General features: G+C 39.5%; 1 protein-coding gene across 6 annotated transcripts in view; it reads left to right on the top strand.

The window, feature by feature from the left end:
* LRRC8D (leucine rich repeat containing 8 VRAC subunit D) overlaps positions 1-26,640 on the top strand; it is a 122,229-nt gene that overhangs the window by 32,399 nt on the left and 63,190 nt on the right. The window lies entirely within an intron of this gene.

Here is a 26,640-nt window from a genome sequence, read left to right as displayed (position 1 = left end):
GAGATGCTCAGGGGACCATTCCTGGCTCTGTGCTCAGGAGTGACTCCAGCAGTGCTTGGAGAACCATACGAGGTGCTGAAGGTTAAGCCATGCAAAGTAAGCACCTTACCCCTGTTCTATCTCTCTGTCCCCTCTACACATTTTTTTATTCTATCTCCAGCATCTGAATGCATGTGCATTTATGTAGGTCTCTTTCCGAGTGTTCAGTTGGCTCTTATGTGTGTTCCTGGGTCACTGATCCTCCTTTAAATTACTGTGCCTCTGAAATTTGTCTTAATCTTGCTAATAAAATTTACAAAACCTTATCTTGTTAGCAGTGGTATACACTTAAAAGTATTATTTTAAAATGTTTTAGATTATTTTTAGTAGATTCTTTGCTTTAATTTCTCTATGTGTGTTTTTGTACCTTTCAAACTTATTTCCTAGAGTTTGATTTGCTTCTATGGCAACACCCTTTATTCATATTATACTAACATACCTCATATCACATTTCCTTCTTTGTTTCTGTTTTTCGTTTGCTTTTGGGCCTTACCCAGTGGTGCTATGGCTTACTCCTGGCTTTACTGAGGAAACTGTATGAGGTGACAAGGATTAAACTGGGTTTGGCTGTGTGCAAGGCAAGTGCCTCACCTCCCTGCTCTCTTCAGCCCCTTACTTTCTCCTCCAAGCTGTTGTGATTCCTTTTCACACTTGGTCCTCTCAGAGGGCAGTGGGTGTCTCACTTCAAAGACTTCTCTTTCTTCTTCAGTGCTCTGCATGTGCTTGCAGAGCTGGGCAATCATTTCTGCTGTAGCTTTTGAATGAATGTTTTATGAGGTGTGATGCCGTAATACATGGCCGAATACTTGAAAGCTTGTTAATTATAGCTGTCTCTTTACTATCAGGGAACTCAGCCAGCTTTGGCCTGGTTTTCTCCACCTTCCTTGCTTCTCTCTGTCCCCCATTCCTGTGTCTCCTTCCTCTGTTCTTCAGTTAGTGGCAGCCAGGTAGGTCTATGCTTATGTAACACAGGGTATTTTGGGGTAAATTTGTAAAATGAGATAAAACCATGTTGTCTATAATAACATGAATTGTTATTCCAAATAAATTAGAAGTTCTTGTGAGGGACAAATTATGGTCTCGAGGCTCAAAATAGATATTTCATGACACGCATCATTTAGGCCATTTTAGTCTTACGCCATCAGTCCTAGTATTGTGTGGGTGATAGTCTAGATCTAAATTTTCTTTTGTCTGCAGTTTTCCAAGTACTTCATGGGTATATGAGAAGTAATCTGACTACTAAAGCTTACTGAACTTGTACAAGTTGTGATAAAATGATAAAGCAAACTATTCTAAGAGAGTGAAGCTTGCTTAGGCAAATCAGTCCAAGGACTTGGGTTGTCAAAATTTTTCTCCGACTGTGCTTCAAATGTATCTACTTCTTAGTTACCTGAGTAACCCCAACTACTGACCTGACTCTATATTCATAGCATAACTTGATCAGTGTAGATATTTCCTGTTTCTCACTCAAGTTTCTCTGTGTTTACCTCACCAACTGTCCCACCTGTCTTATCAGCATCCTCTCCTTTAGTTATTCTAAAATAAATGACAACTATGCTACTTCATCCATTCTGCAGACATTTGCCGGATTCAAAATAATTAAATTGTAGTTCCCTTATTTTTCCTCTTCCTACCTGTCATGTTCTGGTCTTTGTACTAAGATACGAAAATATAATGCGAATATGACAAGTGCCTGACCTCAGAAGATGGACACATAAGTCATTACCAGGGGCTTAGAATATGTGGCACTTTACAGCAATACATTATGATAATTAAAGAAGGAGTGGGACACAAAAGAGAGGGTTGTTTGCAAGTGTTTATTCCATGTTTACAAGAGAAGAATTTACAGACGAGCTGGTTTAGGTGTTGAATATTGGGGGGATAGGATTATTTACCAGAATGAACAGAAGAAGGAAGGGAGGAAGAAAAAGGGGGAAGGAGGGGCTTGAGCAATAGCACAGTGGGTAGGGTGTTTGCCTTGCACACGGCCGACCTGGGTTTGATCCCCAGTATCCCATATGGTCCCCTGAGCACTGCCAGGAGTAATTACTGAGTGCAAAGCCAGGAGTAACCCCTGAGCATTGCTGGGTGTGACCCAAAACGAAAAAAAAAAGAGAGCAAGGGAGAGAAGAACAGAAGCTCAGGTTTAGAGTACAGAGAGGATAAATGAGCGGAGCAGGAAGACGCTGGGCAGAAGAGAAGAGACTGGAGGTGAATATTGGTTCAGATTCTTGGTGCAGCTTAAGGGCCATTCATGTACTAACTAGAGGTGTGAACTTTGTTCTGACAATACTGTGAAATCACCAAAGGTAAAGTAATGCTCAAAACGTCGTAAGTATAAAAGAGGATCCAGAAAGATAGGCTGTGGATCGAGGTGCTTGTCTTGCATGCAGTCAGCCCAGGTTTGAACCCCTGGCACCACATTTGGTCCCTGAGCACCACTAGGAATGATCCATGACAGTAGAGCCAGGAGCAAGCCCTAAGTGCAGTCAGGTATGGTCCCAAAATTAAAATGAAGACAGAAACATGAAAGATACATATAAAAGAAGCAGGCAGACACTACTAAAATAATCTAGATAAGATTATGAGAATTGGAGTTAAGGTAATGTTGATAGGAAAGGAATAGAAAAAACAGCTTTAACATTTAAGAGAAAGGAGCAGTTCTTAATATTCTCAGTATAACAACAAATGGTAGGGAATGAGAGAGAAGAACAAGAGACTTGGGAGATTCATTGAAGGTGTCAGGAAGCAATTTTGGGGAGATAATATTAAGTTATATAATATTAAGTTATTGTAATAATAGCATTAACATTGATATATTAATAGTAATCAATATATGATATATAAATATATAATATTAAGTTATTATAATAATATTGAGTTCATTTCTGAAATAAAAATGGGAGTCCTGTGAGATTTCTTTTGAACTTGGGAGGTCTGAGAAGTTTCTGGAGTACCTGGTTGTGGTCTTGAATGTCGTTGAAACTCCCTCAGGAGTGTCATGAGACCAGAGGCTGAGACAGACAAAAGAATGGAAAAAAGAATAAAGGAAGTTCATAAAAATAATAGCAGCATAGAGCAGCAGGGCAGTTCTTTTGCTGGGTGTGGTGCCAGGGAACAGGAGAGCTTCTTTGGTTCCATATATTGTTCTGAGGTCCTTCCAGAATAATTGTGCTCATTGCCTTTTACAGAGAAGCTGTCTAACGCCCAGGGGAGCAGCTTGCCAGGACGTGCAAGTAGTAAGTAGGGCAAAGCTGTCAGGACTGGCTGCAGCCACAGGAAAGTCCGGTAGGCTGAAGTTTGAAAAGGGGAGATTGGGTTTGGTTTTTAGGTTGGTAGTTAGAAGAGGTTTAAGACCTAAAAGATTATGAGAAAAGAAAGGGTGGGGATTGAGAAGTGAGGCCACCACATGGACAGTGTGTTTATACGGATATACACATGTGTGCATGCTTATGTGTATGCTTTCCTACTCATGTATGCCCATGATGTAGGCATATTTGTCCCTTGAAGGAATAGTGTGTGTGTGTGTGTGTGTGAGAGAGAGAGAGAGAGAGAGAGAGAGTGTATGCGTGTGTGTAATGGTCACTGAAGCTTCTGTTTGGGGGGGACAGTAATAGTGAAGAGTAGTGGAAATAGTGGAAAGAAACTGTCTAAAATTAAATAGAAAAACTACTGAAATAAGGCTCCAGTTAACTTAGGGCATTTGAGGTCTGTGGTACAAGCTTGTTCAATGAGATTGTCTTAGAAGGGGATAGGGACATTCCTTTGGGATAGGATAGAGGAGAAAAATAGATGTGTGACCGGAAAGGATTGTGCAGAAGAAGGGACAGAAGTTAGAAAAAATCACTTCTAATGGCTTGGGTTTGCTCAGAAAAGTAAAAGTAGAGGTCATCTGCTGAGAGGAAAGAAGGGCGCCTGAGGACAGAGATAGTTAAGAGTTAGTAAGGGTTAATTTGAAAAAAGGAACTCACTGATTGAGGATGAGTAATGGTGCTGTATTGCTGGAGGCCTAGCTGGTGGTTAAGTATTGACGATGGGGTGTTTTCTTTCTCTGGTTGATACAGTAAGATGAGTACTATGGATGACCTTTTAAGATAAAATGCACAGCCTTTCTTGAAATCTTAAATTTAGGTGGTGAAGTTAAGGCAATTGAGGGGAGGGAGGAGGTAAAAGATGGACAGGAGGCGCAATAGGAAACTGGACTTCTTAGTTCTTCCATGGCTATAGAAGGGCCTTAGGACTTAGCTCATCTCTCTGTGCCAGTTTCCCACCCTTTCCGCGGAGGAGATTGCACCAGTGTTCTCACAGCTCACGTGTCACTCTCAGAACTTCTGTATTTCATTGAATGTATAAAAGAGGAAAGTAGCTAGGCTCTTGTTGTTTATCATTGTGAGTTCTTCCCCATGACAACTCTCAAGTCCTTGAAATGAGGCCAGCATAGGTGTCAGAAGACCATATCTACGTGTTTGCTAATGGGTGAGACCCACAGTGGGATATTGGGTAAAGGAGACACAGCCAGATATGGCTCTGGGCGTCTGCAGCGCTGGGAAGGTGGGCTCTCTTTTCCCGTGCCTCAGAGACATGATGGGTTATTTCATAAAGTAGGTAATGGTCTTTTTGTTCATCATCTGCTACATTTCTTTCTTTTTATGGGAGTATTTTTTTCACTGTTTTTTAAAATTTTTATTAGTGAGACATCTAGGGGAAAAGGGAGCTCAGATAGGGAAGGGGGAGTATTTTTTTTAACCAAGTTTATTTCTTCCCTCTTAGTTAGAAGTGTGTGGCATTGTAGGAGTGAATACGACAAGCTGGAGCAGCTAAGTTTCTTCACAGCACCTCCCCATAAAAGCCCTCCCCTATCCTTCACTATACCTTCATTTTGTCTCCCTCTTGAGAAACCAAAAGTCGTTTGAAATATTTCATCATTTTTCTCAGTTGGGGGTATTCGTGCCCCTCCCCCCCAAGGCTTGCTCTTCAAAACCTTTTCACTCTGCCTCCTATTAAGAGTTGGGATGACATCGTAAAATCCCTATTGGTGTGGCTAGTGATAAAAGATGGGTCTGGACTGGGTGAGTGATTCTAGAGATTATTGTAATAACTTAACAAGCCCAAACAGGTGATAGGAAACTGAAAATTTAAGCCTCTAGTCTTTCCTCCACACTGTTACATATTTGAGAGAAACTTGGGCACTTCCTTTTTATTTTTTCCTCATTAAGCTATTACACAATCTAATCCTTGAAAAATTCTTCACAGGAAGAAACAGAGTGTGTAACAGTTTATGTGAGACATTTTTTTAAAAATTCACCCCTTTAGCTTGAGTCTGAGAATGCTGCTTTCTCTCCAGTTTCATTTAATTTTTCCACCTAATTAAATATTCTCCAAAGTGAAACATAGTTAAAAATTAAAATTATTTGAAATTGAAGTTTCAGCAGTCTACAGATGTGTTCTTCAATTTCCTGAAAACCAACAGGAAGGATTTGCTTTCTCAAAATAAACAAAGCACCCTGACTGTGAACGCTGGGCAGTAGAGATCAAAGATTCCAGGGTATACACAGAGAAAAATACTTAGTCATTTTATTTGACTTCAGAAAATCAAGTTTGGATTTTGTTTAACATGAGGAGGCTGAGGATGTCCAATTTAGAGACATACCTTCCACCCTCACAACCTACCTGTTGACTATTTTACATGTCTAGGAGCATCATTTCTAAGTTTCATCACGATCTGGTTGCTGGAAATGACAAGATGAAAAATGTCCTTGAATATTAAATTTAGGAAGAATAGAGAAAAAAATCTGAGTTTTCACACCCTCTATTGCCTCTAAACTTCAACTAGCTAGATCAGTAATTTGTTTCATAGCTCTAACCCAGAAAAGTTGATACATCTTGTTGATCATTGAACTACACTGAAGAAGCAATCAACTACAGTAATGTAGGAATTCTTAGGAATAACATTTATATTTTTCTACTTCCAAAAATGAGAAGTTGAGGACCCAGTTAAAGAGAAAAATCAGTTTTTTTTAATGCTTGGCAGATCTTTGTGAGATGTGAAGATGATTGGAAAAAATGTGTTTTAAGTGTTCATCTATCATTAATTTGTATACTCAAATAATATGCAGTCTGAGTACATAGAAGTATAAAATAACTCATCCATTTAGAAACATTGAACAGTGTTTACATATATAATAGACATTGATAACTTTTTTTTTGCTTTTTGGGGTCACACCCGGCGATGCACAGGGGTTACTCCTGGCTCTGCACTCAGGAATTACCCCAGGCGGTGCACAGGGGACCATATGGGATGCTGGGAATCGAACCTGGGTCAGCTGCGTGCAAGGCAAACGCCCTACCCGCTGTGCTATCACTCCAGCCCCCTACATTGAGAACTTTTAAGGAATTTTTTTCAGAAATTAGATTTTTTATTTCAAGAAAAAGAAAAACAGTTTGCAAAGCAGGGTGTGGTTTGTGATCTCTGTTTCCTTCTCAATCTTTTTCTCTCTTTTTAGTTATGGGGCTACACCCGACAGTGCTCAGGGCTTGCTCCTGACTCTGTGCTCTGGGATCAGTACTGGTGGACTGGGGATGAGGAGCATATTGGGTGCAGGGGATCAAACCCTAGGTCAGTCACATGCAAGGCAAGTGCCTTACCCACTATACTATCTCCCCACCCCCCTTTTCTGATTTTTTAACAGCAAAAAATAGTTCTTTTTTGTTTGGTTCTTTGGTTTTAGATTAGACCCAGTGGTGTTCAGGGCTTACTCCTGACTCTGTGTTCATGGATCACAGAGACTGTATATGGTACCAGAGATAGAATTCGTATCAGTCATGTGCAAGACTTGCTCATTGTACTATCCCTTTGACCCTCTGACCAGCAAGAAAAAAGAATAGAAGAATATATACTAATATATTAAAAGTAGTAAACTCTGGGTGGTATGATTATAAATGATTTTTACTTTCTTTTAAGGGAATAAAAAAAGGTTACCATTAAAGGGTGTATGAGTAAAATGTAGTAATTTTTAAATAGTATTTTGGTGTTAAATTATTTTATAAGTAGGACAGTCAGTACTCTAGCTCCTAGGATGTATGTTAATAGAATATCAAAAGGTTATTGAATTATCAGATTAGTGAGCATTTCATTAGGTGTGGGAAGTGTAAGGAAAAGCAATTGGACTCTTTTCTGGTCTTTGAATGTAAGATTTGCTCTGTGGAGATATTGGCAGAGGACAATGATACACATCCTAGGGGGTGGTACCATGTTGGTCCAATTAGCTAAGAATTATCCTGCTTGGCTTTGGTGTCTTGATCCTGCTGCCATTGGTCCCCTCACTCAGGTTTTGGCTTGTTGCCGTCTACTTTGTAACCCTCTGCCTGCTTTTTTTGTTCTTCAGATATAGCTGTAAAAATTACTTACTGGGAAATGGGGTTTTGGTTGGTGAGATTTGTGAGTCAAGAAGGGAAATAATCCTCTCATTATTTTAAATACAGAAAAGAGGATTATCTGCACCCATAAGCTTTTGCCCCCCAAAGTGCTAATAGTAAAATAATTTTCTTGATTTTATTAATATAAGCCATAATGTTTTAGTAACTTCTCTTAGTAAAAGATTGGTGGGTGCTAGTTTCCTTTTGTCCATTTATTTTCTGATTCCTTTTTTGTGTTTCTAATTATTTGCTCTTTCAAAGAAATGTGAGGTTGTGACCAGCCCAGCTACAAATACACAGTGTGAGGTCTGGATATCAGGGCAGTGCTTTGACAAAGAACCCTGCTCCCATTTTGTGCCTTCCGGACGAAATTGCAGACCTTGAAGTAAAAACTTGACAATTACAAAAATGATTTTGGCACTACTCAGTAAAAGTACTGTGCATTATAATATATAATTTCCAATGCATATCTTAGAAATAAATGTAAAATAAAATATAATACATGTAATAGATGTTTGAACAAGTAAATGGATTTTTTGTGTGCTTAATTCTAGATGAGTATTTGGTATATCTTACTATATATAATAAGACTAAAAGGCAGCATATTGCAATAGCTTTCAAAAAAAATTTAGCTACACCTTATAAATGGTACCTAAAAGTCTGTTAGGTAAATTTGAAGGTCATATATTAGATGAAGTTTTCATTCCCAATAAGCTTTCATCACTGTCAGGAACATAGTCTATAAATCTACTTTAGACAAGCTTTTAGCAAAACCAGTCTATGATAAAGGAAATTTACAACTTAAAGTTTTCTGAAAGAAGTAAAAGCCTCTGCATTTTGATTGCTCTCATCAATATTTTAAACTAATACTTCATTGTAAAACCTGAAACAACTTGATTTTTTTTCTTCTTTGAAATAGATGGCATTTTGTTATCCTTATGGAAAAAAATAACCAAAGACAGATCTCATCTTTAGCTTTTTAATACAATTTTAAAAGATTTTTCTTGAAGTTGTTCTAATTTTTTCATTTAGGCATTGATAGAAGTTCTCATTTGCTCCAAGACTGATGGCCTCCTGGGATTAATACAGGTGAAAGTTGGAGGGAGACAGATGTTTTTGTTGTTCATATGTGTGTACTTTAATTTTTGTTTGCCCTTTCTCTTTTTGTTGTTGTTGCAGTGTCCAGGGGTCACACATGCTTGCATACAGAGGGAAATCATACACTTAGTTCCGGTGCTGGGTATCCCCAAAGTAGAGCTGCTGGGCTTGCAATAGGCATGTGGAATAGTGCTAGGATGGAACTCGAGGCATCACGCTGGCAAGGTGATGCCATTGAGCCGTCTTTGAGCTATACCCAGATTCTGCTTAAAGATAGGCATAATCTTACAAGAGAAAAACCTCTTTCAAGGCCATACAGATCTGGACTGAGCCACTGTCCAGGATGCACAGTTGAGGCTGGCCATCCTTGACTTGAAAGCTCCCGCAGGAAGGTGAGCCAGAGATGTTCTCCAAGGTCACAAAGTGCATATATCTGATTCCACCACAAGCTCTATGCTAGAACCATTCCTGATCCAGTATTACTAACCCTACCAGGCACTGGCTGTGCAGCCTGAGGAAAGTAAGCTAAGTTCTCTGTGCCTCAGTTTGCTTACCTTCAAAAATGAGGATAAAAGTGAAGATGCTCTATCAGGTATATTTAATGTATGAGAAGCCCTTGGTTTAGTTATTTGTTCCAGTTGACTGCGATTCTGTAGCTTTTCGGTCTGTAACTCAGTTCCCATTCCCTCCCCCGCCCCCTCTTCCCTCACGTATTTTATTTGAGAGGTTTCAATGACTTTTTACCTTTTTACTGTCTTCTTTACCTGTCTTTCAGACCTAGCAGTGGTGGCCAGGATGACCTACATTGCTTTTTCGTTTGGTTGGTTGTTTTGTTTTGTTTGAGGGATGGGTACATCCAATATTGTTCAAGAGTTACTCCTGGCTCTGTGCTCAAGGGTTTAGACTATATGGGGAGCCTGGGGTTAATGCAGGTCGACTGCATGCAAGGCAGGTACTCTACCTGCTGCACTATCTCTCAGGCACTTCTTTGATGAAAGCATTTATCAATGGTTAGTGCCTGGGGAATATGATAAACTGCTGTGTTCCTTTCAATTTGACATATGAGACAATTCTGAAAAGCCATAATATAACTTGAGAGGTAGTACTTGGGAGATAGAAAGTACAAAGGTAAGGTTCTTCCCTGGCATGTGGCCAATCCCAGTTCAGTACACAGGACCCCATACTGTCCCCCAAGCACTGCCAGTAGTGATCCCTGAGTGCATAGCATTTTCTTTTACTTTCTTCCCCCCCAGTTTTTGGGTCACACCTGGGGATGCTCAGGGGTCACTGCTGGTTTTGCATTTGCTCTCAGGAATTACTCCTGGTAGTTCTCTGGAAACCATCTGAGATGCTGCAGATCAAATCTCGGTTGGACACGTGCAAGACAAGCGCCTTACCCCTCCAGCCCCAGCACAGAGCATTTCTTCCTGCTTCATAGCTGATCGTAATGGAGGTGCTAGGTTGGGATTGGATCTAGGTTGACTAAAAACTTGTTTTATCCAGAGACTCAAGAATGTAGAAATCGGTCTTCTTAGGGCTTAATTTTTCCTCTATTTAAATTTCCATGCTGGAGTCAGGTACTTAATTGCAAATGTTATAGATAAAAAAGGGAATCCTGTCAGAAGCAGAATCCTGTCAGCAAGAAGTATTCTTTTTAAAGACACATTTGGTATAACTTTAGGGAATTGCTGTGGGTCAGAAAAGGTCAACATAAAAAATTCATTACAAGCTATTTGAAGACTCCCTTGCTTGCTGGTTGTAGTCCTGGTGGCTTCCGAGCTCTCTGAGTCCCAGAACCTGACCATCAGACCTGGCAAGCCCGGAGTGGCCCCCACTCCTGAGCATCCCTGGGGAACTCCCCATACCAAAAAGGAAAGGAAATCTGATTGTGTCTTTTGTGATGTGAAAGAGACTTGGTTATACCAGTAAAGAAATAACATTTCTAGAGCTACAAGACATCTTTGGAGACCCTCATTTCAATATTTATACATTTTATTAGTACTGTAATGGACACTTTGGTGAGACTAGGAGCTTTTTCAGAGAAAGGCACATCTGGTAGGCAAATGATATTTCTATCTCCCAGTTTTTCTCTGTTGGCCAACTTAAGGCATCATGGTCCCTAATGTTGTAAGAACCCTTTCTACAGCCCATGCAGAACTGTGGTTGCAGCCTGTGAGCCTGAGTGCCCTGCTTGGTGCCTCAGGGATGATGCCCCTAACCCCCTCCACCCCATTGCAAACGGTGGCATTTCTGGCTGACTGTGGTCTTCCTTGCTTGGTAGTTCCTTCTTCCATGTTTTGGGGAACTCTTTGCTCTATTTGATTGCTCATGCCCAGAATAATAGAAGTGTGCAAATATTTTGGTTAGTTTGGTCGTTTAAAAGAAATTTGAGGGGATGTGTTTTTGTTATTGTTGACCCCTAACCTTGTGCCAGGTACTTTCACCTTTGTGAGTAACCTCAGGAAACAGGTATAACGACAGCCGTTTTTGAGCACAGAAGACTGAGGCTTGCAGGACACAGCAGCTGTTTAGGCTCCTACTGTTCCTGTGCTCCTTATTAGTGCCCTCCTCTCTCTGTTCTGTGCCCCTCACGCCTGTCCCCTCAGGGAACTGGACATAGAATTGAAGTGTTTGTGGCAAATAGTGCAAAGATAATTGGATCTAGCTTCTTGGGATCCAGAAAATGAGGTGCTTATTCCATATTTCACTGATATGCTAATCAAGACTTTGTTTTTCTCTCTGTCTGTATATTTATATGCATATGTTTGCTATTTTGAAGTAAAAATTACTTCTGGGATTCACAAAAGTAAAAAATCTTCAACCAAAGATAACAGGGAAATAAATAATAGAGAATAAAGGAAAACTTGAAATAATATGTATAGAGCAAATTCAAACTTTGATCCTGTCATTTAGTTACTCTTTTACCCTGGGCAAGTTTCGCCACCTCTGAAGACCTCCATTGTTCATACAGAAAATGAGAGCAAAGGCAGCACTGGCTTCAGAGTTGTAGAGAGACTCAAGTGGCTTCTTCCTTGTGGTGCATTTAGAAGCTTGCCTGGCATCTCACGAGCACAAGACAGGCGAATGGAGCAGTGATCAGTGTGCAAAGGGCGTCCTATCACTGTCCATGGGCTGAGGTGGAGGTGCAGTGGTACAGAGCCATGCTTCCGCAGAATTAGGGTGCGCCCCAGGGAGGGGAGGGGTGGAGCAGGACCTTCTTCCCTTTTTGACCTTCTTCATTACTCTAATGGTGTAATGATTAATTCAAGTCCTGTTATCTTTCACTCACAAGATGTTAAAATTGGGAGTAATTTTCTTTTCTTCTGTTCCCTGCTTCTAGGGAGCCCACAGAAGCCAAGCCCTGTCACTTGAGTTATTTTTTCTGCTCTTGGCCAGCCATGTTCTGAATTGCCCTTCTTGTCAACTTTCCTGTGGTCTCTGGAACTCTTTTGTTTTCTTGTGTTTGGTGTGCAGATACCCTGTTCATAGAAGCTGATGTCTCTCATGTATAATGCATGCTTAAAATCATGTCAGTTGCTCTGACCCTTGGAGATTTTTTTAATTGCTTTGTTCCGGTTTTTAAGTATTTTTGAAATATTAAAAATGTTCATGAAAGGGTGGGTCGTGGGAAAAAAATGTCCCAGAGTTGTTTGTTCTTAGAAAATTGTTTGCTTGAAAAACTTTAATGCTGGATTAAAATCGACCAGGTGCCCTTATAATTTGAACTTGAGTTTCAAATTGCTGTTTAAATCCTTATTTCTGTGGTTAAAAAAAATTCAAGAGTAGAGTGGGCCTCTTCAACCTGAGGGTCAGCTTGAGTTGTTGTCCATTGTTCCATCAAAGAAAGGTCTTAAGTGGTGCTTGGGCTTGCGTCGGAGTTCCAAGTCAATAGTAAGGATCAAAAGATTTGTCTGTTCTCAGATTTTTGTTTTTGAACCAAGACCTTCCAAAAAAGAACACAGACTTGTTTTGAATATTGCCGCCTCTGGGTGTGAGTGATTATGCAAGTCAGTTGTATTTTTGTGGGTTTTTTTTTAAGAACTAGTCATAGATGCAGAAGAATGAAATTGCAGGAGAAACAAAAACATTTTTTTCAAACTATTCAGACAAAGCCTTCTTTGAATACAGGTGGTCTTCAACTCCACAGAGGTTTGCTGTTCTTCCTCCATCTTGTAAGAGACTTAAGACACCTTCTTCCTGTGACCACACAGACATTTGCAGTAATATATCCTACTCCTTAAACTGCCGCCTGCTTTCAGTTCAAGCTCTCTCATTTCTGTCATTAACTTAAACTCTCAAAAATTTTCTGTCGCAGCTCTTGAAATCCTCTAATACATGGCTTCTGTAAACAAGAGTCTTGCTGCGTCCTCTCTGTCCTCTGAAGCCTCGGGAGCTTTACAAAACAAAATGTCATTTGTCAGTCATTGCTTGAAACCCTCCAGTCAGAAGCTTCTCTTTGCTCACAAAACTTCAGTAGCTAAAGGGCAGAATCCTTAAGATTTCCTCAAGGCAGAAGGTGAAGTCTTAAGTGCCGCCTGCCTTCTCCTTCAGTTGATAATTACTGCCCAACCTCACTCCCCACCCCTGCACAAAACACACACACTCACACACATAGCTCATGTACAGCCTCACAGCACACACACACACCCTCCGTTTACTGCCTCACAGAACTGCTTTCTCTTTGTCTAATCAGTTAAGCCTCTATGATGACAAAGCCTCGGGGTGTGTCTGATGCCTCCAGCTCCCCTTCCTCTTCAGTTGCTTCACTTCATGTACAGCTAAACCACCGCTCCTTTGGCTTCAGTGTCATATCCTCCTCGAGGCCTTTTTTAACTGCTAGGCTAAATTAGGTTCCCCTACTCTTTGTTTCTACAGTACTTTGGTCCTCTCCATTATTTCGCTTATTACATTTACTTGCTCTTCCTAGTAAATAGATGCCAAGTCCCAGGAGGTCATAGGTACATCTGTCTTGTTTTTCCACTGTACCCTAGAATGTAGCATCAGGCAGGATCACAGGTATTTTTTGAATGAATGAATGAGCATATTCCAAATCACTTTAAAATTATTCCTTACTGGAGTGCTTATCTAACAGACAGTATGTGCTTTAACTTCCTCTTGAAAGTCCTTCAGGGACTTGAGAGATAGAGCAGGGCTTAAGGTGCTTGCTTTGTACATGGAAGTCCCTGGTTTTGTCCCTGGTTCAATCCCTGGCACCACATAAGATTCCCTGAGCACCACCAGGGGCAATCCCTGAACATAGAGCTAAGAATAGTTCCTGAGCACTGGCAGGTATGTTCCAGAAACAAAAACAAAAACAAAATCCTGTTTTCTAGCAAACACCTTTCATTGACTTAATTTGATTTAATTGTATTAAGTATATACAAACTTTATATTGAATAAAATTTTTTATTTTATAATTATGTATTTAAAATATATACTGTGCTTATATATTAAAATTTATACTTCATGTGCTGTAGCAAAAATACAACTATTAAGACATTTGAAAACTCACAAATTCAAGTTACATTTTAAAACCATTAAAATCTGAATTAATATAATGGATGCTCTTTTGAAAAAACTGAATACTTCACTTTTTAAAAAATAATAAAACTTTTTTTACCTTTAGTTCTAGCATTTACTTAATGCATATGCATCTCTTAATTTTGGTAATAGTAAAGATTCATTTAACAACTATTATTGAGAAGAATATTATGAACTTGTAGGTCTTACGTGTTATCATAGGATCATTAAACCACAAGTCTACCAATGAGTAAGCCCTAAGTTGCGGTTTTAATGATTTTAACGATTTCTAATGCTCTTGCTAGTGCTGTCTGTGTCCAGTACATTAAAAGGTAAGGTTAACATTCCAGAGTTACTGAAGTCAACATCACATGTATATCTAATTCAGGTATTGCTGACACCAGGGACCAGAGGTCAGTATTTGTTAATTTTGGTTTTTATAGATGTGGAAAACTTTTACTGTTTCAGCATATAGCTAAGTGTCAGACTGCTGAAGGAAGTCAATAGATCATAGAAGTGACTCATTCACACTATTTTGAAAACAACTTGGACATAACTTGTTTTCTTCTCGCTGCTGCCTCTTTGTGATTTTTTTGAATGCCTAAAGCAAAACCTTTGTCCTGCCATACCTTTCTGCAATTGTGAAGGCATTATTATGAATGCCTATATATCATTTGATCTCTTTTGTGTGCCAGCATCAATTATGCATCATGTAGCTTCTGTCTTTCCCTATTAGCCTGTTGCTATAGTAATCAACTGCCTTTCATTTCATGGTGTCCTGAAATCAAAGACTAGCTCAGTAAGGGTCTTAAATTAACCTTATCATTGTGTATTCTTGCTAGCACATTCTAAGTGCAGTCACTGATAGATTACTTGGTGCCACTGTAGTTAGAAATGTCAGCCGTGGCACTGTATTGGTAAGGGGGGGGGGGCATTAAATGGTCTAATTGTGTGTGTGTGTGTGTGTGTGAGAGAGAGAGAGAGAGAGAGAGAGAGAGAGATAGGAAATGAAAAGTTGAAGTTATTTTGGAGAAGTCCCATTCTTGAATATTTCTCTTGGCCTTTTAACATTCTTAGATTCTTATTTGATAATACTTGTTTATCACACTCATAGTGGACCCTAAACCATGCACAAATTAGAGCTAGATCCTGTATTTCCAGGGCTATTCTGGTTTCTGGTTCTTTCGGGTTAGCTCCTTACTTTTCAGCTTCTTTTTTGCCTCCTTGCTTTTCTTGCACAAAGCCCCTTCTTGGTGAGAGGGACAAAAAAGTCTGTTTTTTGGTTTTTTTTTTTTTTTTTTTTTGGCATTTGTGACTCTTGTTGGTTATCCAAGTAATCCTGTAATCCTGCAGCCTTGACGCTTGGGATCATGGGGTATCTATTGATAGGGCAGTGCTAAGAGAAAGGGGGAAATGAGTGCAGACCTTGCTTATAAGATCCCAGAATTAAAGACCATATACTAAATCAAACCTAACATTGCAACTTTAGCCTTGCAAGGACCTAGCATGTAACAAAGACATTTCATTACCTTTTTTCTTAAAATATTTTTCCTAGATTTACAATAGCTCAGCGGTAGGACGTTTGCCTTGCACGCAGCCAACATGGCTGACCCGAGTTCGATTCCTCGCCCCCTCTCAGAGAGCCCGGCAAGCTACCGAAAGTATCTCGCCCGCACGGCAGGGCCTGGCAAGCTACCCGTGATGTATTCAATATGCCAAACACAGTAACAACAAAGTCTCCAATGGAGACGTTACTGGGCCCGCTCGAGCAATTCAATGAACAACGGGAGGACAGTGACAGTGACAGTGATTTACAAAGCAAATGTACACTTTGGGAATATTTGAGTGGTACAAAATGTGACCTAAAATGCTCTGGTTTTAAGGACTCTATGGAGACAGTATAGCTGCCATCATTATTGGCAGGTTAGAATTTGAGCAGAAAAGGTAAATAATCTTCCATTTCAGGAATATACTAAATGGAGTCTTTGTTGTCTTAAATATATGGAGGAAGAAAAGATAGAAGATGGGCCAAAATGTAAGAGACTAAAATGCATGCCTAAGCCCAAGAGTAATCTTCAAGTGGTGTGAAAATGCAAGAAAAAAAATCTTTATTTTCCTCAGTACTTTATTTGCTGATTGGCACAAAGTTCGCTTTATTTTTATTTTTTTAATTAACATGATTTGGTTTTTTTCAGAATTGTTCATGATAGAGTTTCATGAATAAATCATTCCAGCACTACATTTTCCACCTGAGTGTCCACTTCCCTCTGCCATTGTCCCTTCCCCTACCTCTGCCATGGTGAGCATCTCCCATTTATTTGTTTTGAGAATGCTACCTTAAATACAGCAGGAAAATTGAGACTTAGAATCATAATAAAACGAACAAACACTGTCCTCCCGTTGTTCAGCGATTCGCTCAAGCGGGCCCAGTAACATCTCCATTTTGAGACTTGTTGTTACTGTGTTTGGCATATTGAATATGTCATGGGTAGCTTGCCAGGCTTTGCTCTGTGGGCAAGATACTCTTGGTAGCTTGCCGGGCTCTCCAAGAGGGGCGGAGGAATCGAACCCGGCTTGGCCAGGCTGGCTGCATGCAAGACAGATGCCCTACCCTCTGTACTATCACTCCAGCCCTAGAATCATAATATGTCAACGTTAGAAGGTAGTGATTTCTGCAGAAAATGTTAGCATCCCTCCACTAAGTTTTTACAGAAACCACCAGGCCTCCTCAGATTACATAGGCTTTCCAGAATATCTGCCTCTTCCACCGTATTTGCATGAAAGCTGTTTGCAAATTCATTATGCTAGTGAGATTGATATGTCCAGCTCACCTCATTCCCCTTTAAGTGAAGTGAACCAGTTCTTTCCACACTAAAGGGCTAATAGTTAAGTTGTGTGTGCCAGGCACTGTGCTAAATATGAACATGTATCTAGTTAAATGACAAGCATTTGCATAACGTCAGTCCTACTCAGATTCTGTGTTATAGAAGAGAAGGTTTAGCCTCAGGATGATTAAACATTACCCCCATTGTCACACCATCTTTAAAGAGACTGGGTCAAAAATTAGGACTTAGTCATCAGTGCTCTGAACCACTATACTAAGTACAAAGAATTTTAACTTCCTTTTTGAGACTTTACAGCTGGAATGGGAAAGATATAAAATGGTAATTATGCATGTATGCTGACAGTGTTGTTTTTGGAGGAGATTGGGGCCGTGCCCTGTGGTACTCAGGAGCTACTCCTGGTGGTACTCGGGACCATACATGGTGCCAAGGGTCAAATCAGAATCAGCAGCATGTAATAGAGCTATCCACAGTTCTATCTCTCTGACTCCCCGTAACAGTTTTGTTTTTGATGTAGAATTTTTCTTGACCTTCTCAAAGTAAAAGATGAAGGTGGCAGAAGTCTACAGGATGTGTGACCGTGGTCATACTGAAGTGGGCACAGAAGTCAGTGTAGACCTGAAAGGTTGGATTTGATCTGGAACACGCAGAGGATTTTAACTTGGGGAGAGTCCTAGATTAGATTTCCTCTTTGTTCTTTTATAAAGAAGACTGGTGGCATTGTGGGGGATAAACTTGAGTAGGCAAAATTGAATGGCAGGGAGTTTAGTTGGGGTTAAAGCCTAGCAGTAGGCAATGGAGAGGGAGAGGAGAGGACCAGTGTGAAACATTTCTGAGATGAAACCATTAGCTCGTAGTTACCTTCTTGATGTGAGAGTTTGAAGAAGTCTTCACAAATTATAGCCTGGGAGCCATGGAAAAAGTGCCAAATGGATCCAGAGTTAGGTTAGGGTGAAATGGGGTGCCAGCGTGGACCGAACTTCAAGATTCTGGTGGTCTGAGAACTTCTGTGGTTCTCTTGATCTGAGAAACTTCATCAGATTAACTAGAAAATAAAAAGAAGTTAAATCATCCTCACTTGTTATTTAGACCTCGGAAACTGCATGAACATAAAGTTGTATGAGACAAGTAAAGAGTTTAGTTAAATTATTAGTGCTTTTATGTTTTCCTTTTCTGCTACACATTTTTTTTTCAAATGAGAGCATTTAGAAAGGAACCTCAAGAAAGCTTTTAGTCACTAAGGAGGTTAAGTGACATTTTGTGCTTTGCCCCACCCGGAAGGAGTGACTCTGATGTTCCAGTTGTAGCTCTTCACATCCATCCCACTCTTGCCTGGAAGGTTTTTCATGCCTGGGCTTTAGTTTAGGAAACACAGCATGATCAGTAACAGTCTGAAACTTAGCACCCTTCCTGAGTCAAGTCCATGAGCATGTGTTTGATGGCTTTTAGGTAGAGTTTTAAGGTTTTCACCATTTTCTTCTTGGAAGATTTAACTTCAAACAGTTTCTACAGGATACCTCATATCTTCAGTAGGCATAGAATTAAACTTTAATCATTCCCATGCAAAATCTGTTTCTGAGATGAGATACTTAGGCATTGAAGTGATAGGTGAGAAATCTACTTCCCATACTGTCCTTTCATTCATGCCTCAAGGTTGCAAAGTTATGTAAGTTGTTTACAGGTTTAAGGCTAGTGAAGAAAAGTTCATTTGCGCTGCTCAAAGACTGCAGGCATTTATGATGATGAATATCTGTGGTCTTTTCTTGCAGCTGTCTTATGTTTGTAGAATCAAATTATCTTATGTATATCTAGGTTTAAATGTCACAGTCTTGTGGATAATACAATATAACAAAGTTCCTGTTTTGCACTTTCCTAAAGGAGTGGGTAGATTATTACCTCAGGTTGAATTGGTATTTGGAGCCACATTAATGATTAAAAGCACATAAGTTCTTTTCTTCCAGTCTTATATATAACGGTCTTTGGGGGCTTCAGATATTCAAGAGATAGCCTCTTGCCACTCCTAAAAAATATGTATTTGCTTTTTAAACTTAACATATCTATTTGAACAGTTTATTTATTTTTAATCGAATCACTGTGAGATAGACCCTCATAAAGCTGTTTTTGATTAGGTTTCAGTCATACAGTATTCCAACACCCATCCTTCCACCACTGTATATTTCCCAGCAGCAGTGTTCCCAGTTTTCCCTCTGATCACCCCCACCCCACCCTTATTCTGTCTCTGTATGGCAGGTGCTTTTCTTCTCTCTCTCTCTCTCACTCGCTCGCTCTCTCTCCTTAAGAGTTATTAACTGCTTATATTTATACTGTTTTACATAGGGCATAAATACTCTTACATCACTTATAACAAAAGTTCTTTTTTCCATTAACTGTTTTATCTTTGTGACGTATCAAAATATTCATATATGTTGTCTCAAGAATTAATAATTATGGGGCTGGAACGATAGTACATGGATAGGGAGCTTCCCTTGCATGCAGCCAACCTGGGTTTAATCCCTACCCAATATGGTCCCCCAAGCACTGCCAGGAGTAATTCCTGAGTGCAGAGCCAGGAGTAACTCGTGAGCATGGCTGGTGTGACCCAAAAACAAAAAATAAAAAGAATTAGTGATTTATGTCCAGTGACTTTATCAGAAAACTTACTGTGCCTTTTGGAAAATTTGATAATGCATAATCTTGAGTTCCTTGTGATTTGGTGAGAGTAGTGTACAATTTTATTTAAATGCCTTCAGTATCTCTTTTCTGTATAAAATTCCACTGAAAATATAGAAGGAGGCTTTGTTGTCTTAATTTTGGTTTTTTGGATACCACCTCCTATTTCTCCAGTTTTTCTTTTGGACACCAATAGCTTTTACCTTCATTTGAGGTCTTTGTTTCTGTTAACCTAGTTCCTTGAACGATCTCTTCTTTAGAACCTAGCACTCTCTTATAGAAGTTCAAGTTTACATTTTAGAAATTGAAATAGGGCTTAGATCTATAGCATCATAACTAAATTCTGTCTCCTACTTAAATGCAAGTTCTTTGAGGACAAGAATTAGAGTTCAAATGTAAGTTTCAAACTAGTAACAGCAAGTATAGTACTGGCTGCATGGCGCTTTGAGGGTTAAGAGCTCCTTGAATTCAGTTATCCTTGGTACTTGATGACAATTTTATTACTTGGAAATGGAGTATAGAGTGTTCTACTAGCTGCTTGCGTACATGCTGTATTTCTAGTCCAGGCCAAAACACTGCCAAGTCATGAGGTCTGAACTATCCAGTTGGGTTGGGGGTAGAAATAGTTAGTCAGCATTTGATGTTTTCTTTATTCTTCATGGGGGTAGTTCTACTGTGGTGACCAGGACTTGTTCTAGTGTTACAGAGAAGACAAAACTAATCCAGCCTAATCATGTCCTGTACCAATTGCTGAAGCAATCTGTTCTGCATTTCCCTACATTGATTACTTCATTCTGTGTCTCCAAGAGAATTTCCATTCAGATAACTGTTATAAGTAATATCCAGTGAACATTGAAAGACTCCTTCTATGCTGTCCTTTGGAGAAACCAAACAGTATGTGTGTATATATGTATATGTATATATGTCACACGGCAGAGTCTGGCAAACTCCCTGTGGTGTACCCAATATGCCAAATACCAGTAACAATGATGGGTCTCATTCTCCTAAAGAGCCTTGAATATAATCTCAGGGCTAGGATGAAGGAGACGTTACTAGGGCCTGCTCGAGGCAATCGATGAATAACATCGAGGCAATCGATGAATAACATCGAGGCAATCGATGAATAATCAATGAATAATCGATGAATTTGTGATTTGTGATGTATATATGTGTGTATATATATATACATATATATAACATTTTTATTTTTTTTCTGCGTTCTCCTTGCTTACTTAATTCAACTGCGTTTCCCTGAAGTTCATGCTGGTGTGTTGGACCCTAACTTGGTCCTTCCCTCTTTATTATTTGTCACAGAGCCCATGCCCATAAAACCCTGCTGCATGCACTATGCCAGGTATACTATAGGGACTTAAGTTTGTTCAAAGTCTGCCTGAATGAATATTTTGAAGGGACTTGACATTTTTTGTTTGTTTTGTTTTGTTTGTGGGTTGCACCCAGCTGTGCTCAGGCTGTCCCCAAACGCTGTGCCAGAGATCACTGGTGGTAAACATTTTAACCACCATACTGTGTTTTTAACTCCTAAGCAATTTAATGCAACAGTATTTTGCATAATTTCCACAATGTTGGAGAGGATGAGTATGCAGTTGAAATTGAGAAAGAATCTCAGAATTTCAGCTGGGAATAGTTGTGACCTGATATAATAGAAATGAATTTTTGCTTGGTTTGGGATCACACTCTTTGGTCTTCATGGGTTATTCCTGATTGTAGAGCTCGGGCAGAGCTCAGGGCATCATGTGATATGAGGGATTGAACAGGAGCCTCCTGCGTGCAAAACATATGCTCCAGCGTATTGAGCTGTATCTCTAGCCCTAGAAATGAATTTTTAAGTCATCTTGCTAACAGGCTAATAGTGAAAAAGATTTACTTTTGTCCAGACTGAACAGTTGTCTTGTTCTCACTAAACAATTTTATGAAATGTTCTTAGAAACAGTATGTACAAACGTCTGTAACAGTATTGTGGAGAAATCATAAGGAGCCAGGGAACATCAAGATACTAATTCAACCTGCCCTCTGCAAAAAAATATTTGACCCCTTCCCTCTAAGTCAGCAGCCCCTCAAAACTGTCAACACAACATTGGAAAATAGGAAATAAATCAAAATCAGTGCCCACGTTACAACCTACTGGAAAGAGAATGCAGGAGGAAAAAAATATTTTGGAACCCATCACAGCATCTGTACTCCTCTTAGATTTATCTTGTGTTTTTAAAAACCAAGTTCCTTGAACATTTTTTAATCATAAGTTCAGTACTTACACAAATACTGAATTTAATGGCAATCCCAGAAGCAGTTAGGAAATGAAGAAGTTGGTGGTTATCAAAACCCATGACTTCTGTGACTGTTTCTTTGCGCATTACACTATGCTTAGGACAAGAAAGGACTCTGAGAAGGGATCACTGTGACAGTAGTAGCTGGAAGTTATCACTCTGGATACAAAATGTGTGCTGAAAGTAGGTAAAGGAATAAACATGATAACCTCTCAGCATTTGTATTGCAAACCATAGAACCCAAAAGGAAAGAAAGAGAGAGAAAGAAGCAAAGTGCCTACGGTAGACAACAGACTGGGGGATAGGGTAGCGGGAGGGAAACTGGGGACATTGGTGGTGGGAAATGTACACCGGTGGAGGGATGGGTATTGGAACATTGTATGATTGAAACCCAATCGTAAACAGCTTTGTAAATGTGTCACTCATGATAATTCAATAATTAAAACAAAAGAAAAAAGAAAGTACTCTGAGAGTTGATATGCCCCAGGAATCTTGGAAATAGTAGAGGAGGGGTAAATGTGTCATAAAAATAGCCCCTTCCTCCCGTAAAAATGAAAACAAATATTTGATTAAAATTTGGAATACATCAATGATAATGTGTAGGATTGATTAAACTGTTGAATCTGATCTGTGACATGATTATTTATCCTGTGTTCTAGAACAAATTTAAAGGACAGAGTATCAGCTATATAAAATTTAGAATGATTTTTAGAAAATTTAAAAAACCTATAGAAAATTAAAAAAAATCTAAAAAACCTATAGAAAATTTAAAAAACTATAGAAAACTTAAAAAATTTAAAAAACCTATAAAAAATTTTAAAAAACTATCGAAAATTTAGAATATTTCTATGAAATTATAAAAATTTAGAATGATAAGGGCATTCAGATGCCTTTCAGTACTGAATGACCTAATCGGTTATTAATTTTTTCTAGGGGGAATGCTTTTTCCTTGTCAGCTGTCTAAAATATTTGGGGAAATTATATCTTGTGGGAGTTGCCATTCATCAGGAAATGCTTGTTCATAGATGTAAGCCAGGCCACATGTAGCAGTAAATGTTATTTGTCACTATGGAAACCAAAAATCACAAATGAGATAGTTTGTAAGTATTAAGCATTCTGCTTCCTATGGGGATAAGTCATATCCAGATTTGGTTCAGTTCACTTAAGATTTATGGGGCAGTTACAATCAAAATATCTGTGAGTACTTCATTCAATAACTAATTTTCCTGTGCACAAAACTGAAGAGATGATTCAGGGGGAAAACTAGGAAGAAAAGATAACCAATTTATATGGTTGTCAACTGTGTAGAGGCAACTCAAGATTGGGAGGCAGGAGAGTAGGTCTTGAGCTCTGGCTTTTCCAAAAAGTAGCTTGTGTAGCTTTGGACTCTTCTTTACATTCTTGGGTCTTAATGTTCTCATCTGTAACAAGATGGATTTCAACTATTTAACTCCTAAGTGGTGAATCTGTTTTCCTTTTTCCTTCAAAAGTATTATAATGTTTTTGGTTGTTTATTGAGGAATGTGTTTATACAAAAAGTAACGAGAATTTATTACTATCTCTGCTGAATTTATCATCCTCCAAATATCTGTGCTTAGTAAAAATCGGAGAAATGTCACTTTTCTGTGGTTTCTGCCTTCCTCTTTCAGTATGTATTGACGTAGTGTGCTAGTGTCATGAAATTGTAGTAAGTATATGGTAATCTGAATTATTGATGTTTAGTTTGACTTGTACCAAGAGATGGCATTAAATATTATAATTGTTAACAGATTAAAGTAGATACTGTTTTAAGCAATAGGTTCAAGTGTATGTAGGAGAGGTTGAATGAACTGATATTGGACATGTTTATTCATATATCTAATTCTAGTTCTGCTAAAACTTGGTGAAGGCTGTCATTTCAGTCATTTGTATAGTGAAGATACCTTATAAGAGCAGTTTGGCCCTAGTGATTTAGCAATTCTTGTGAGTGAGGCAATAGCCCCTGTTTCTATCTTTGTTACTAATCTTGGTGTGTTTGGACAGGCAAGTTCTATTGATGGTCTCCTCATTATTAAGTGAGAAGAGTAACTATTCCATCCTTATCATTCAAGAACATTGTGAAGATGAAAGCCACGTAACTGAAACTATAAGCAAGTGTTATATAAGTATCTAGGTAGGTATGTTAGTTCAGCTGTTAGTGCAATAGCCAAGATATGGAAACAACCCAAATTTCCAACTTGACAATGAATAAAGAAGTTATGGCATGTATACACAATGAACTGCTGGTAACTGCCAGAAAAGAAAAAATAGTGCATTTAACAGCAAAGTAGATGAAGCAGGAGGGCATCAAATATTATGTGAAATAAGTTAGAGGGAATAGGACAAACAGTGGAAGATCTCACTCAAAGTATAGAGAGACAAGACAGACAGTATTGTGCAATAAAAATCCTTAGCCTTGAATTACAAAACTCAGGTTGCCAAGCAGTATGTGTGTGTTGCGAGGTAGGAGTAGTTAGGAGGTGAAATTAAAGAAATGGACTATAGGTGACAAAGGGACAGTGGTGAAACATCTTGGCTACTTGGGTGGTGATGAGAGTACAGTGACTTTGTATATCAATACTGTAAACATTAATGCTACTTTGTAACCATGTTTCCTAAAATAGATTTTTTTAAAAAAAATTTCCTCCTATATCTTATCTAAGTAGAATTTCCAGAATTTGACTCAACAGCTGCCTATTTTAATTTTTTTTAGCACAGTGGGTAGGGCATCCGCCTTACAAGCGGCCAACATGGCCGGCCCGAGTTCGATTCCTCCGCCCCTCTCGGAGAGCCCGGCAAGCTACCGAGAGTATTCGATATGCCAAACACAGTAACAACAAAGTCTCCAATGGAGACGTTACTGGGCCCGCTCGAGCAAATCGATGATCAACGGGAGGGCCTTTACTTTACTTATTTTTACTTACTTAAGAAGAAAAGAATAGACTCAATCACAAGTTTTAAAATATGTATATGAGAGCTACAAAATATTTGACTAACTGGCCTTGGCAAAATAGAGTGAAAACTGTAAGCCAGGTTGGAATCAAGGAGAAGGGCACAAGGGTAAAGGAAGTGTAAGAGTCACCAGCAGTTTGCAGTTGGGCCAGGGCACTCAACTGGGCAGATAGAACTGTGGGCACAGAGCAGAGGACACTGGTCAGGGAAGGTGAAAGGTGCAGTGGACAATTCTCTAGGGGACTTCTAGTCCGTCATGCATCCTCTTCATTTATTTCTTTCTTTTTTTCTTTTTTCTTTTTTTTCTTCTTTTTTTTGGTTAGAATCATGGTAGAAGTTTTATTTTTCAGTACAATTTCTTGTTTTTGGAAGATGGCTGCCACATATTACAAGCACACCACCCACAATTAAAATCATTCAAGAATCCTCAGGGCTGGAGCGATAGTACAGTGGATAGGGGGGTTGCCTTATATGCAGCCGACCCGGGTTTGATCCCCAGCATCCCATATGGTCTCCCAGCATTGCTAGGAGTAATTCCTGAGTGCAGAGCCAGAAGTTATCCCTGAGTATTGCTGGGTGTGGCCCCCTCCCCCCCAATAAAAGCAAAAAAAAAAGGAAGAAAATCATTCAAGAATCTTTAAGAAATAGTTGTCATGGAAGTAAAACAATGAATGTATAACTTGAGGACCAAATCATCAATTCTTTTTTTTTTCCCTTTTGGGTCATACCCAGTGGTGCACAGGGGTTGCTCTGCACTCAGGAATCACTCCTGGTGGTGCTCAGGGGACCATATGGGATGTTGAGAATTGAACCCGGGTCGGCCGCCTGCAAGGCAAATGCCCTACCCGCTGTGCTATCGCTCCAGCGCCCCAAATCATCAGTTCTTTAAAAAAAAAAACAAATCCCATCCTACACCCAGGGAGAGTGCACAGAGATCAGAGGCTCATGGTTTGCAAACTGAGTTGAGTCTCCTAGGAACTGTTCTCTGCTAATGGGCCTGGAGTTTGGCCCAACCCTGCTAGACCCAAACAGCACTCAGTGTTGGGCCCTCGATGGAACTATCCAGCCCGGTGGCTGAAAAGCACTGAGAATGGCCCCTGAGCCCACTAATCACTGTTTGGGAGGCATCATCCTAAAAGAAAAAAATCTATTTTTGGATTGTTACTATTAAATCAGTGATGTTTGTCATTTGCGTTTTTTTTTTTCATATTGTGGTTAAACATAATAACATAAAATTTGGCATCTTGGCCTTTTTTTGTTTCTTTGTTTGTTTTGGTTTGGTTATGGTCCACACCCCAAGGTACCCAGGGCTTACTCCTGGCTCTACACTCAGGAGTCACTCCTGCCGTAATTCAGGGAACCCTATATGGTGTAAGGAATCGAACTCAGGTTGGCTGCACGTGAGAAAAGTGCCTCCCCACTGTCCTGTCTCTCCCACCCCCATCTTGGCTGTTTGTCCATGCACACCCCAGTAGTATGGCTGTGTGGCAGGACAGATCCCTTATCACACACTGCCTTTCTGTCCCCACAGCATTTCTTTCTTTCTATGCACAGCCACTTCCATCTCCTTTGCATTTCTCTTTATTTTTGTGTCTTTACAACTAGCACCATACTTGACACATAGGACACACTTATTAAATGTTAAACAGCATTTTAATTTACTCTTTTATTAAAACATGCCTAAAAGCACTTACTCTGTCAAGCACTATTCTGAGTACTTAATATCTTAGAGATAATAATTAGATTTCTCAAGAACCCGCTGTCCCTCACATCTCAGAACACTCAGGGACCTCCTACCC

The sequence above is a fragment of the Sorex fumeus genome, unplaced genomic scaffold (assembly GCF_029834395.1).
Source record: "Sorex fumeus unplaced genomic scaffold, SorFum_2.1 ptg000047l, whole genome shotgun sequence".
NCBI classification, from domain to species: domain Eukaryota; kingdom Metazoa; phylum Chordata; class Mammalia; order Eulipotyphla; family Soricidae; genus Sorex; species Sorex fumeus.
The sequence above is the reverse complement of the archived record's forward strand: the minus strand, read 5'-3'. Positions and strand labels throughout refer to the sequence as shown.